This window comes from Cebus imitator, unplaced genomic scaffold (assembly GCF_001604975.1).
Source record: "Cebus imitator isolate Cc_AM_T3 unplaced genomic scaffold, Cebus_imitator-1.0 Scaffold99, whole genome shotgun sequence".
Classification (NCBI taxonomy): Eukaryota; Metazoa; Chordata; class Mammalia; order Primates; family Cebidae; genus Cebus; species Cebus imitator.
The window spans coordinates 4,274,648-4,290,794 of NW_016107414.1; positions in this window are offsets into that span (position 1 = coordinate 4,274,648).

Sequence of the window (16,147 nt, forward strand, 5' to 3'; positions counted from 1 at the left end):
TCGGTGCCTACTAGGTTGACTATCCTGGCATCATGACATCATTAGAGTAATCATAGATTTTGTTTGGATCTGGCTAAGAGAGAGATAAATTTAGGATACATTAATTTTGGTTTTAGTGGGATATATTTAGGTGATTCATAGTTATTGATGTGTTCACTTTTTTGCTGACTGTTCTGATGTAGAAGTTGCCTGTCGAGAGATTCTCAGTGCCTACTAGTTGGCTATGCTGGCATCATGACATGAATATGCCAAGACTTCAGCCTTAAGCAGAAATTACATTTATGTATTTAAAATTCCATTAAATTCTTAAGTCTGAGTTAACAAGGGACAACGTAATATGCTTCGAGAAGTAGGAGAAAAAAGCAAAATTAAACCAAGTGACCAACTTGAGTGAGAGGACAGAAATTATATCAAAAATAGATGTGATCCTGACCCCAAAAGTATGTGGGACATGGAGGAGAAATGACATTTCAATGTTCACAGTCAGACGCCAGTGTATGGAAAACTCTGACACAAAGGTCTCTATTATTAACAATCCATAACATAGCAAAAGTGACAATAAATGTACCATACATTTTCATTTCTCTTTTGTTGAGAATTATGAGATACGGAATTTCAGAATCCTTAAACTTATAGTTTACCATCTACAAGGTATGCGTACCACTATATTAAATCTTATCTCAGCTTATTTGACACATCTTGTGCTGACGAAATCTCATGGACCCAGACAAAACAGCACACAAAACTGCCCTCAAAATAGAGATCATCAATCACAGTAGAAGAAAGACTGAATTTGCTTTCGATTCTCCCTCTAGAAAATATTATAAAATCATTGTCACATGAAGAAATGATTAAAAGGTATGCCCATAAGAAAGTAGGGGAAAGGTACTACAGAGGTGTGAGTCATTATTTAAAAAAAAAAAAAAAAAAAAGAATAACATGCTATGCTGTTAGACTTTGTAGCATGTGGTTTTTATCAACTTTAAAATAAATTGTAACTTTGTATTTATGATTTTTTATGATTTATGATTTATTTAATGATTTATTTTCTCATTCTAAGTAAATATTTTGCTCTGTACCTAATTCTGTATTCATTATTTTATATACTTTTCCATTTTAAGGACAGCTATAATTATTGTATCAGACAACAATGAACAGAATCTATCACTAGTAGTGGGCCAAACAACTAAAATTCTTGGGTTCATGGAACATGTTATTGCTATGGGAAAGTACCTGTCCATTACCTTTGAAGAAACAGTAATATGTTTAGACTTACAGTCAGGCTTTCTTTTCTTTTCTTTTTTTCTCCTAAATCTGTAGGCATCATTTCATTAAATTCTGGAGGTTAGTATTGCAGACGGCTGGTATAACAGGACAGAAAAGACAGCAGAACCAGGAGGAGAAGGAGGGCATCGCAAAATGAAAAAATTGGGTTTCCATGGAAGACTATGCATCATCTATAACATACCCTTTTGGGTTATCAGAGTTCAGCTCTATTTCTCTACTTTGAGCTATGTTACAGCTCTATAAGTAGCAGATAACCAGAAGATATGCAAAGTATGTCTTACCTGGTGGAAGTCCAAAACGTCTTCTCTCCCACCCTGTGGAGAAAACAGTTTTTGTCTTTGTCTGCAATTCATCTTGATATTCCTTTACTCTAGGTAAATTGTGTTATTTTGACTTTCCCTTTGAACCAGTTATAACATCAGCCTGGATCCTTGAGTAAAGTAAAATATTTAACACATCTTCATTTTTATATCTATATAAAAGCCGTGATTTCGTTTCTTCCTAAAAATGATCTTTTACCAATGGGAAGCTCTGTCTTAAGTCCCTGACTCCCAGAAGTCCCAGAAGGCATTGAATTTTATTTCTCTACAGATAATTTGATTTTTTTCCTCTAGACACTTAAATATTTTTTCTTTATCTTTGAAGATATGAAAGTCATCATAGATAAAAGTTATTAGTTTGTTGTGACATGTGAATTTTAAAATACAGTCTATGGCTAGGCATGGTGGCTTATATCTGTAATACCAGCACTTTGAGAAGCTGAGGCAGGAGGATCAACTGAGGTCAGGAGTTTCAGATTAACCTGGGCAACACGGCAAGATTCCTGTCTCTATTTTTATTTAAGAAAACACAAAAATTAAAAGTAGTATACAATCTCTAATTTAAGGCAAGGCAAAAAAGAAGCGCATTTTGACTTACTATTTTGAATTCTCTTGACTGGCGCTATTTGTGAATATCATTAAATATTGTTGAAATTGCAACAAACTACTGATTTTTCATGTCGAAAAAATGTAAAGCATCTTAGAGTTAGACAAAGCCTGGGAGGCATTGTACAATTCCACATTCACGTGCACAGTTATTTTACTTAATGGCCATTGGGTCTATTTTGATTCTTTCTAATGGTATTATCATCATCTTAAATTTCAAGGAGAAATAAAATATCTGATGTATGATATTATTTTGATCTAAGAATTGTTCAAGCAGATTATCTAAGATTCTTACAATATTGCCAGCAAAGCTTATGTGCCTTGTAAGAATGCAGTTTAACAGCATTTTTAGGCTTAAGGTGTCACATCTTTAACATGGTCAGGCTGTAAGTTTAAATAAAGCGAGATGTTTATTTTTAGAAAATCAATGCAATGCTCCAACTGTGCTGTTTTTCTCGATCTACCAAGACATTTTCTGTTTCATTTATCACTTAAAATTCCCCCTCATAAAAAAGGAAACATATACTTCGTTTCTCTGTATCACATCATAGGTTGAAATACATCAAGACTGAATCAATTCTATAGCCAAGAACAATAACAGTTCAAAACTATTTGGCAAAAGCTATTTTGATATTACCCATGACTCTAGAACCTGTCCTAGCCACCAGAATTAATCTTCTTTTAAAAACGTAGACAAAATTCTCTAGATAGATAGGTAGACGTAACTATAGAAATTTAAACATGGTAACAGGTAAACAAAAAATGAAAAAAATACGTTGTGCTTGTTTAATTGCAAAAAATGCTGAAGGTTACATACTAAACACGAAAAATTTTATCTATGGATATTGAGATTAAATATTATTTCAATTTTTATATTGATACTTTCCCACAGTTTACATTTTGTATAAAAAGCTCAGATCAATTTAAAATAAGAAAAAAAAATAGGCCAGGTGCAGTGGCTCACACCTGCAATGTCAGCACTTTGGGAGGCCACTGCATGAGAATTGATTGAGGCCAACAATTAAAGACCAACCTGGGAGACACAGCAAGACCCTCCCTCTACAAAAAAAAATTATCAAAATAATAAGCTGAGCATGAACCTGTAGTCCTAGCTACTCGGAATACTGAGGGGGAAGTATTGCTTGAGCCGGGGAGGTGGAGGCTGCAGTGAGCTATGATCATGCCGCTGCACTCCAGCCTGGGCACCGGAGTGAGACCTTGTCTCATAAATAAATTAATAAATAAGCAAGTAGCATTAATGAAATGAAAAAAATATATATTACTCTACAACAATAGAATCAAAATTCTCTGGCAGGGCATAAAGAAAATATTTACACATGGCCCAGCCTGCTTTCTGCCCTCTTCTCGCACTGACCTCCTTTCCTCACACATCTCAAATCTACACTCCAGCTACGCAGAGAAAATAACACGGAATCTATACCCCTTGGCCTCTTCAGAGTGATAGGGTTTGGCTGTGTCCCCACCCAAATCTCATCTTGAACTGTAGCTCCCATAATTCCCACATGTTGCAGGAGGGACCCAGTGGGAGATAATTGAGTCATAGGGGCAGTTTTCCCCATTCTATTCTCATGGCGAATAAGTAAGTCTCAGGAGATCTGATGGTTTTATAAAAGGAAACTCTTTTCACTTGATTCTCATTCTCTCTTTGCCTGCCACCATGTAAGACATTCCTTTGCTCTTCCTTCATCTTCTGCCATGACTATGGGGCCTCCACAGCCATGTGTAACTGTGAGTCAATTAAACCTCTTTCCTTTATAAATAACCCAGTACTGGGTATGTCTTTATTAGCAGCATGAGAACAGTCTAATACACATAGTCACTTTCCCTAATTTTGTTTCTGCCTCAAGAAAACTTTTCCCTTATTTTTGTCAATGGCATGAGTTGTAACCACAGCATTTTGGAATCACTTCTTCAGTGGAACTTACCATAGCATGGCTGTCTCATTAACATATATTCCCCGCCCACCTGTGGCATAGGTCACTTCTTATCTATCCTTGCATTTCTGATATCTGTGTCTGACATTTAGTGTGCCCTACATTTGTTGAAGAGGTGAATCAATGAGCAAGAAAATCCAAAACAAGATTATGGGATATTTTTTTCAGTTTCACGCAAACCTTACTTCCTAAGAGGCCTGAGTGTACTTCCTGCTTCCTCCATTAAATTGTGGTCTGAATGTCATTCTTTTCTATAAGCTTGGTGAAAAAAAAAATATAGATAGTCTGTGTGATGAAATTTTCCTCTTCGTCCAGAACAATCAAAAGAAACACTCCTTTGCATCTCTGGGGAGAAACAGATTTTCTCTTAAGAAGTGTCCAGCCTATAAATAAAGAAAACAATTTGTGAAACTTGCTGCAGAATCACATCTAGGTCAGAAATTATGATCCTTTTGTGTATATCTCACTTATTTTGAAGTTACTTATTATCCTGGCAAAAAATGCATCTTGGGGAGCTTATCTTTTGTATAAAGGAAGATGGTGGAATCAGCTTTAAAGAATTACATGCTTCATAAAGACTGTCTCGTGAATAGGTCCTCGTCTTTTGGATTAATCTGGCAGTGATGTGTTAAATAATTACATCACACTTTTTCCTCAAAGCACTTAAATCTCAATACTTTCTCTTAGTACCCTAATGAGGAAGGCAATTTTATCATCCTAAAACAAATGAGAACATGGAATCCTTGTGTTATGGGTTGAATCACATCTTCTGAAAAGAGAGGTTAAAGACCTATCCCTAGCACATCAGAATGTGACCTTATTTAGAAATAAAGTCTTGGGTAAAGTCCTCCCTGCAACACCTCCGAATGTAACCTCATTTAGAAATAAGGTCATTGTAAATGTAGTTAGTTAAAGTAAGGTCACAGTAGGTAGAGAGGGCCTTTAATCCAACACAAATGGTGGCTTTATAAGAAAAGAAGAGACATGGGGACAGAGACACACAGGGGTAAGGTCATGTGGCAACAGAGGCAGAGATTGGAGGGATGGATCTGCAAGCCAAGGAATGCAAGGATTGCTAGCAAATACCGGAAGCTAGAAGGGGCAAGGAACGGTTCTCCATCGAGGCTTCGGTCAGAACCTTGCCCTACTGACACCTTGATTTCAGACTTCTGGCTTCCAGAACCATGAGAAAAAACATTTTTATTGTTTTAAGTCACCCGGTTTGTGGTACATTGTTAAGGCAGTCCTAGGAAACTGATACAAATTCATAGATTCAGCCCATTTACCCAGATTTTACATCTAGTTATTGGGGAAAATAAGTCTGAGTTCAAGTCTCCTGTTGTCCGAGTCGGTCTGCGTTTGAGTAGGAGACAATTATCACTCTCTAGCTATAATTCTCCTATTTCTGCTTTAATTGTAAGCCATGACGGTTTATTCCTGTGAGCTGTAGGAGATAGAACATAAATTTGTAGAGAGATAGACTTGTCTATTCCCTTAATTTTCCATTTAACCTTTTGCAAGATTGATCCAAGAGTCAAGAACAAACTCAGTAGGGTTAAACTAGGCTATAATTTTGCATTATTGTTCATCTAGTCATTTTTCCGTCCTGATATTCTGTGAAGTCGAGATTTCTGCTTATTAACCTTTCAGCAAAAAGCCTGACTTTTTGGTTAGAAGCTAAAAATATTAGGAAAATTACCTAAAATGGCACTGCATTTCAAGTCTACGAATTTGGCCTTGCAGATGTTCTTTAAGTGGTCATTTGTTACCTAAAAGACCGAATGGAGATGAGAACAAATGATGGACTAAAAAGGAATAAAATCTACAGATGCAAACTAGGAATTAACTTAATGCCTGTAAGTGATCAGCTCATGACATTCACAGAAAGCAAACACTGGCCATGGAAGACAGAAGAGAATCCTGGTTAGGAGTCTGGAGTCTGGAGCCAAACTTTCAGTTTAAAACTCCTGGTTCGACCAGTTAGCAGCCATAAGAGCCTGGACAACCCATGCATCCTCCACATGCCTCATACATGAAATGGGAATAATAAGAGCTCCTACCTGAACGGGCGTGGTGGCTCAGGCCTGTAATCCCAGCACTTTGGGAGTCTGAGACCAGCCTGACCAACACGGTAAAACCCCATCTCTACTAAAAATACAAAAACAAGCCGGGTGTGCTGGCGGGCGCCTGTAGTCCCAGCTAATCAGGAGGCCGAGGCAGGAGAATCGCTTGAACCCGGGAGGCGGAGGCAGAGGCTGCAGTGAGCCGAAATCACGCCATTGCACGAACAGCTCTTAGAATCAAGCTCTAGAGAAACAAGTTACCTTTGGTCCTAGTCCATCCCAGGCAGAAGCAATCACCAGAAATTATTGTTAAATCCATCCCAAACTAAGGAAGGACGCAGGACACACCTCCAGAGGTGGGACTCAGACACCGAACCAGATTGAGAACTTTCTAAAACAAGGCCATGACGGAAGCAGTTTTCCAATCAGACACGCCCACCAGGGTGCCGTGTTGATTTATCGTTGCCATGGCAACAGCCAGGCGTTGCCGCCCCTTTCCTCAGCAACGACCCAAAGACCCAAAAGTCACTACCCCTTCCCTAGAAATTTCTGTATAAACTACCCCTTCATCTGCATGCAATTAAAAGTAGGCATGAATATGACAGCAGAACCGTCCTGAGCTGCTGGTCTCCGCCTATGGGGTAGCTCTGCTCCTCAGGAGTCCAAGTTGGAACACCCCTGGAGCTGTAACGCTGCCTCTTCAGTAAAGCTGTTTTCCTCTACTTCTTCAATTCTTTCATAGGCAAAGCCAAGAACCCTCAGAGGCTAAGCTCCACTTTGGGGCTCACCTGCCCTGCATCAAAACTACCCAAGGAAACTCACACAAACCCACTTTTCTGACAGCAATCCCTCCACTATGTGCTTCTGAAAGTCGACCAATCCCTCAGCTCCACATATCCCCAAACCCTGAAAAAAGATCATTCCCAAACCCTAGGAAGTGCAGCCTTTTCTGCTTGCTCAGAGAGAGACTAAGCCTTACCAGAACAGCTCTCCCTTGCTTAACAAGCAATAAATTTAGCGTTTTGTTTCAGATATTGAGTGTTGTCATCTGCCTTCAACATAGTAAGGATAAATTATTGAATATGGATAGATGATGTTGTTAGGTAGCTAGATGGATAGACGTTAGGTAGATCCCATAGACAATGCCTCGTGTGTAGCAAGCATGCAATACATATTTATTATAGTTATTAAAAATTATAGTGGCCCTGACCTACTGGATGGACCAGCAGGAGGAAAGACAGAAGTTCAGGATGGGAATCAGAAAGCAGGAACACCAATGTCCAAACTCTAGCTGCCACTTAACAGCTATTTAAATGCAAACAAATTACCTATGATCCATAAGAGGAGTTGGCAAACGATAGCAGGCTAAATCCAACCTGCTGCTTGTTTTGGTAGACAGAGTTATGTCGTTTACATAATGTTCAAGGCTGCTTTTAAGCTACAAAGGCAGAGTTAAGTAGCTGCAACCCAGACTCTATAGCCCACAAAGCCTAAAATATTTACTCTCTGGTCCTTTACAGAAGAAGTTTGCCCTGCCCTATGCCGTGCATCAAAGTGATGTAAACAGCAGTCTCTCCTTCTCAGGGAGGTTGTGGTTGTTCAGTGAGAGAGTATATGTCATGTGTATAGGAGAGCATTGGCAGAGTAAACACTGTGTCAAGGATTAGAAACCAACCAACCAAATCAGTGGCAAAAGCTACCTTTTAAAGAAGAATGAATTATTTTAGATGAGGCATGACTCTTAAATTTGGCCACAAGCCTCATCTTTTCTCCTTTCTTTAAAATCAAGTTGATTTCCACCTGCCTGGCTACTGCAGCCATTTAAAGACAAACACAGGGATACAAATATTAGCCATTATTCTCTTCTTTTTGGGGGTTGGGTCGGTCAGGGTAGCCCCTGGAACCAGGTTCGGTTTAGAGAGACTTCCCTATTTTATTCTAAGGGGTCACTTAAAATCTCATGAATGCTCATTTCTAATTCTTTTTTTATATATACTTTAAGTTCTGGGGTACATGTGTAAAACGTGTAGGTTTGTTGCATAGGTGTACATGTGTCATGGTGGTTTGTTGCATCTATCACCCCATCATCTACATTAGGTATTTCTCCTAATGCTATCCCTCCCCCATCCCCCCACCCTCTACTATCCCACCCCTAGCCCCCCACCCCCCAACAGGCCCTGGTGTGTGACATTCCCCTCCTTGTGTCTATGTGTTCTCATTGTTCAACACCCACTTATGAGTGAGAACACTCATTTCTAATTCAATGCCTACAGATTTTTTTTTTTTTGAGAAGTATCTCACTCTGTTGCCCAGAAGGAGTGTGGTGGCAGGATCACATCTCACTGCAACCTTGAACTCCTGAGCTCAAGTAATCTTCCCACCTTGGCCTCCTGAGTAGCCAGGACTACAGGCATGCACTACGATGCCCATCTAATTTTTTTTTTTTTTTTAGTTTTCAGTAGAGACAGGGTCTTGCTCTGTTGCCCAGGCTGGTCTCAAACTCCTGTGCTCAAGCAGTCTTCCTGACTCAGCCTCCCAGCAGGCTGGTATTACAGGCGTGAACCACTGCGCTTCCCTAAATATCTTTTTTTGAAAAAAGAACAGTTTGCACATAGTAGAAGCACAACACATGCAATTTAAATTAACAAACAACTAGCACATCTTACATCTCTGGCACTGTTATAGGCACTGGGAGAGTAACTTTCAGTAGGGTGGGTACGGCAGCCTCCCCTGGGGAGAAATATCTGAGCTGGGTAACTTGTGGAAAGAGTGGAGTAAAACATGTTGTGTAGAGTCAAGGCCTGGGGCTGACTGAGTTTGACTGGTTCGGTGAAAGGCAGTAAGTCAGAGGCAGCTGAATCAACACCATGGGGAGTGTGATATGGGACAGAGCCAGGCGAGGCAGGGACCCTGGTGGGGTAACAGGCTGGGCTTTTCTTCTGGCTACTATGAGAAACTGCCAAATCTTTTTTTTTTTTTAAAAAAAAAAGAGTGAGAGAGAGAGATTTGACTTACTTTCTTCAAAGATCTCTCTGGGTACTCTTTGGAGAATGAATGAATGAATGAATGAATGGTGGTAGCCAGTTTTCTGTGCTCATTATTAAAAAGTAACAGGGAAGGGCTTAGCAACTCAGCTGAAACCAGGAGGCACAAAAAGCCCATCTGAACCTTTCCCGTGGGGAGGGCCGGGTGTCCTCAGCTACTGTGTGCCAGACATGGAAACAGAAAACGCCAACTGGGTGATGAGCCAATCTGGAATTGCAGCAGGTGGTGCAACTCTCCTTCCAAAATGTTCTTTTAAAAAATCTGTTGTGCAAATATTTAATTAAACTCTTGAGGTTCTAGCTAGAAATAGCCAGATCTACATTCAAACATGTGGAAATCTTTCAGTGTCTACTTTAAAAGAATCTAGATAAGAGATCCTTTGCTGTCACATGTTTTTCTGAATTCTAGCAGGGTAGGATGTACTTTGAAAATCTTTTGCCCAGAAGGGCTTGGCATTGCCTTTAACATTAAATAACAATACAGACTGGAGCTCTTTGGCTAGATCTAGATGCATAATTGGTCTGTCCCATTTTGACTTGCTTGCCTAATTCATTCATTCAATTAATATTAGTTTGGTTAACACATATTTTTAAATAGTCGCAATAAATGAAGTACTGAACTAAACACATAACATTGCATTTTATCCTAACAAACCCCTCTTATTAAGATTTAAAAAGGAAATATTGTCATTTGCAACAACATGGATGAACCTGGAGGACATTTAAATTGATGAACAAAATACTAAGTGAAATTTTAAGTCTATTTCACTAAGTTAAGTGAAATAAACCAAATACAGAAAGACAACTACAGAATGACTGCATGATCTCACTTATTTGTGGAATCTAAAAAAGTCAAACTCATAGAAGCAGAGAGTAGAATGGGAAAAAGCAGAAGAGTAGGTGGTTGTTGGGGGAGGAGGGAAGGGGGAAAATAGAAGATATTAGTCAAGGGATACGAAGCTTCAGTTATGTAAAATGACTGAATTCTGGAGACCTAAGGTACAGCATGGTGATTGTTGTTAAGTGGTGACTGTATTGTACAGTGACCATGTTATATACTGGAAACTGTGTTCTTGCCGTCAAAAAATGAAGAAAAAAGAAAGAAAATGGTAACTATGTGGAGTGATGAATATGTCAGTTAGCTTGGTTGTGGTAATCATTTTACAGTGTATGAATAAATCAAAATATCAAGTTGTACATCTTAAATACGTAATTTAAAGCCATATGTGCAGTATGTATGTAATTATTATTTGTCAATGATAATAAAGCTGGAAAAAACGCAAATGAGTGAAACCATGAAAAGTGCTTAGAATCGTTCTTCTCAGGAACTTAGATAACAGCGTCATTACCGTCAGCTCATCATTAGTACTGATACTACTACTATATTGTTTTTGCTGTTACTAACTCAAGATGATGAAACGAAGTCTCAGAGAAATTAAGTAACTTTCTCAGGGCAAACACCAGGGTAAGATTGGAATCTCAGAGTCTGAATAGAACCTAGAGCCATACTCTCAACCATTCCCTATTGTAGACCTACTGGATCTACAATAATTCTCTACTTTAAGTACATTATTATTTGAGCCAATATTTGAATCAGTTGCCTATATGAATCAATCCTTGATGTCCCTTTAAGATTTACTACATACAAATAAGCACACACACAGACACACACACACACAGCTGTCCACATAAAAACACATTCATAGTTCTAGGTACACTTAGGACCTTTAATAAATGGCAATAACAGACTGTGTGATAAATGTCCTGTGTTTGTCAAGTAAAAACACCAAGAAGTTTCCTGTAAGCCTTAAAAAATATATCCTACAGACCTAATAGTGTACAATAACTCATTGAGAATTATTGTACACTATTAGGTCTGTAGTATATATATTTTTTATTATAATTCCAATTCATAACAAGAAATTTTTTAATGTTGCTGTTGTCATTTCAATAGGGGCAAGGCTTTTTGTGTGCAAAAGCCAGGAGAATTTTCCAAGGATGTTTTCTGATTAATGTACAATTTTCTTTCTTTCTTTTTTTCTTTTTGCTTAGCGCAGGTGGTTTCTTCAACAAGGTCTCAGGAAAGCAAAATAGAAGGATTATTTCAGTAGGAACATATGCAGAACTTAAAAATCTGCAAATTACTGTCAATATGGTGAATATTATTAAAAGGAGGAAAATAACGCTGACTAAACCTGCAAGCAAACAGACTGTGCTGAATGCTGGGCTGTGTCACCCACTGAGAAACGTAGCATTCATTTTGCTTGTTTGGGATTTTTGTGACAGTTTCCAGGCACGGTAACAGCTTTCTCTCCACTACCTTCTACTTTCTGCCCGTTGACAGCATATGCCACGAGGACCTTCTCCCTGCTCTGTTCAGTGACTCAGGAGCACGCCAGGCTTGAGTCAGATTACAGAATCATTCCCACTTGTCCTCTTTTGTGCTCTTTATTTAAAGTTCACTGGAGTAGAGCTGTTTGCCAAATTAATTGGCAGGCTCCATATCCATCTTCAACCAGGCTGGTGTAAACCACAGAATCCTTTTCATTGTTACCCCTGGGTAACAATCACGAAAGCAAGTGATGATGGCATGCCAGGTCATCCTGCTTGCTCAGTGCCCTTGTCTAAATGCCAAAGAGAAACTGGGGTGGAAGGATGCCAACCCAAAGGCCAGCAACTTTTTTCCTACGTCACCTTATGCTATTGTCTGGCTGTTTTTTCATGTATTCATAGTCATGTAATCATATATTCATATTCAAAATTCCTACGCTGAAACCTAATGACTAATGAGATGGTATAAGGAGATGCAGCCTTTAGGGGGTGAGTAGGTCATGATGGTAGGAACCCCATGAATTAGAAGAATGTGTTTGCATAAAGGACCCCAGAAACTCCCTTGGTCCTTCCATGAAGCAGACACAGCAAGAAGATTGTGCCTATAAAACAGGAAATGGGCCTTCATCAGGCACTACATCAGCTGGTGCCTTGATCTTGGACTTCTTAGTCTCCAGAGGTGTGATAAATAGGAGTTTGTTGTTTATAACCTACCCAGTTTATAGTATATTGTTACTCCTTGCTTTCAAAATCGTTGGCTAAAGAAGTGTTAGGACTATCTTGTTACTGTAAGTGGAGGGCTTAGAGAATTTCAGGAAGCTGACCTAGACCCTAAGGTTGAACTACTGAACCATCACCAGCAAATCACCTTTCTCTAGAACTCTGTTTTCTATGAGAAAGTAAATAACTTTATGTGAGAGTTGACCCTTGACCAACACAGTTTGAATATAACAGGTCTACTTATACATGAAACTTCTTCCGCCTCTGCCACTCTTGAGACAGCAAAACCAAGCCTTTTCTTCCTCCTCCTACTCAACCTACTCAGCATGAAGACGATAAGGGTGAAGATTTTTATGATGATTCACTTCCCTGTGAAGAATCATCAATGTATTTTCCTTATAATTTTCTTAATAACATTTTTTTCTCCAGTTAGCTTTATTGTAAAAATACAGTATATCATTCATATAACATAGAGGCTGTGTGTTCATGGACTGTGTATATTATTGGTAAGGCTTCCAGTCAACAGTAGGTTATTAAGTTTTCAGGGAATCAAAGTTATACCTGGATTTTCAACTGCACAGGGGTTCAACACCCCTTACCCCCTCGTTGTCTAAGAGTTAAATGTACTCTGATTTCCTATTATGCCCTGCCTTTTTCTAAAACAGTGTGAGATTAAATTTGCTGCAATTTCTTGTATCAATTTCAAGGAAGCAGCTCTTCCAAAGGTGATTCTTTTCCCTCTGAAATGAGCTGAAAGTCTGAGCGGGAAGGAGTAGTAGCCATGGGCTCTGAACACCCTTGCACATTCCTGCCGGGGATGCCAAGAATGAAAGACCCTGACTTCACCTGACCCAGGTCACTTTTCAGGGTTCTGTTTGCAGTAAGAAACTTTGAGGGATGAGGTCATCTTTCCTCCTAGACAACAAATAGGCTTGCTTACTGCTCACTAGTATAACAGCAGTGAATTCCTCAAGCTCAATATTTCTCAGTTGCAATGCAAACCTGCTTGGTCTCCTCTATGCAGACCACCCTGGTCCTCCCAACCACGAGACTTGGAGGGCAGTAGGAGCCAATACAAACGTGAGGCTCATGATGCTTGCTGTGCATAATGCAGTCTTTTGTTTCTGACCCAAATGCATCATGTCTTCTGCCAGCTGTATGAGACTTTGTCTGCAAGTAGGATAAACCCTCAGACCCTTTATGGTCTTGACAGGCCTGTGGAGCAGAATTCTCTCCTTAGGTGAGAATCAGATGCTTTCACACCCTGAGCCTATGGTCTTCTCGCCCATCATCCCTTCTGTGAAAATCTACAGCATCTATTTCCTTGAAGTCATGATAATGGCCCATTTAAGAGCACATTCTTTGAATGTTCACTGATTCAGTGTAGGGTCTGCCACTTACTAACTAGATGACCATGTGAAACTTTTTAAACCTCTCTGAGCTCTAATTTCCTCATCTGAAAAACAGGAATAATAATAGCACCTTTTCAAAACATCGTTGTGAGTTTTAATATTCTTCATGCACAAGTGTAACATCTAATGAATTATAAGCCATCACCACGACTTTCTTTAAGTCTAAACCACCACAATCTCTTTCCTCTCCGATGGCCACAGTCCCCTAACCAGTCTCCCTGGTTCCGTCTCACCCTGTATTCATTCATTCATTTTTCACACAGCAGCCAGAATAACATTTTAGAAATTAGACTGTGTCTTCTTGCCCCTAATCCCTCCAATACAACAGAATCACATGCCAACTCCTGACTGTGGCCATTAAAACTCTATGTGTTTTCCCTGTGTATTTTTCTAGCCTTATCAAAAATCTCCCCATTTTTTATTCTGCTCCATGAATAGTTCAAGCTCATTCTTGCCTCTGGGCATTTGCACCTACAATTTTTTTTTTTTTTGAAGCAGAGCCACACTCTGTCACCCAGGCTGGAGTATAGTGGTGTGATCTCAGCTCACCACAACCTCTATCCTCTAGGTTCAAGCAATTCTTCTGCCTCAGCCTCCTGAGCAGCTGGGACTACAGGTGTGCACCACCATGCCCAACTAATTTTTTTGTTGTTGTATTTTTAGTAGAGATTGAGTTTCACCATGTTGGCCGGGCTGGTCTTGAACTCCTGACCTCAAGTGATCTGCCCACTTTGGCCTCCCAAAGTGCTGGGATTAAAGGTATAAGCCACTGTGCCTGGCCTTGCACCTACTGTTACTGCTATATGGATGCTCTCTCTGTGGATCTTTGCATAATTCACTACAGTTCATAATTAAGTCTATGATAAGATACACTCCTTTAAAAAGACTTTGTCTTATCGCTCTATCAAGATTTGGCCCTGCCACTTATTTTATATCTTTGTTTTTCATGGAATTACCCAAAATTATTACTTTTTATTTATTTAGAATTTTTTATTTTTGTTTTTCTCCTTCCAATTAGGATGCGAGTAAATCTTCTTGTTAATTGCTATAACATTTGCACTAAGAAGGGTGCCTGGAATAGCTATATTGCTAAATGGATAAATGAATGAATGAATGAATGAATGAATGAGTCATGCTAATATCATGAGGATATTAAAGAAGCAAATGTTTATATTCATTAAAAGAAGCAACAGTTTATAATCATCAAATGTCTCAAAGCAGGACTGTGCTACAAAAACTAATAATCCTCAGGTCTTTCCCAGATCCATGTTTATTTGTAAAAATCCAGTGGTTTATGAATAATATTACATTTTAACTTTTTTTGCAATGTTTACGCAAATACAGTACTGAGGGCATTCTTACACCTTAAAAATGACCTTTGTGAATTTGGCCAAAAATTCCATAGGGATGGGATTGTTTTTAATCATACACATTCTTCTGACATCTGTGCCCACACGGACTCAGGCTCTATGGATTGAAGAGCACTCTGATAGGCTCAGAAAGCCACAAAACATCTAGAGAAATAAGCAGGTTGTTGATCTAAATATAGTTGGGTATAGTTTTTTTCTTTTATTCTTTTTAAGAATGTGGGCTTTTCACAAACGTTTATGGCTCAAAATGACATTTCCTATGTATAGTAACATCTTTCACAGGAAATGCCTACTTTTAGAACAATCATCTAAAATGCACTTTCCTTGTCATAGGAAAATAGCTTTATGTGTAGGGGAGGGGCTTTAAAAAGTCATGACAACCTGCAAGATGCATTTTTTAGTCTTCTCACAAAATATTAAGTGCCAAAAATATATTGCTTTAATATCTTAGGGAAAATCTGACTAGATCTTTCCTATTACAACTTTTCTGCAATATCCAGGCTTTGGATGCTAATGTATTAATGTATGAAACTACACACTGGTTTGTAAATGTTCAGTTTATAAGCAGCTTATTACCAGTTCATAAGAAATCTGAAAGAATCATTACATTCCTCACAATATCTGTCACAGTTATTGGCAGAGAGTTTGTGTTTCTTGACACAAATTTATTAATGTATTGGTTATAAGTCAGAGATATATTTTTGTTATGAAAAAGCAGTATGTTAGCATTGACCTGTCAGATAGAAATGAAGGCAAATTCTTATAGTCTACTTTAGTAAGTATATTATATTGAAAAAAATAAGAGTGGCAAGAAGAACTACATGGGTTAAAAATATGGGTTTGTTTCTTTTATTTCAATAGGTTTTGGGGGAAGAGATGGTGTTTGGTTACATGGATAAGTTCTTTAGTGTTGATTTCCGAGATTTTGGTGTGCCCACCACCTGAGCAGCGTGCACTGTACCCAATGTGTAGTCTTTTTATCCTTCATTCCCCTTCCACCCTTCCCTGCAAGTCCTCAAAGTGCATTGCATCATTCTTT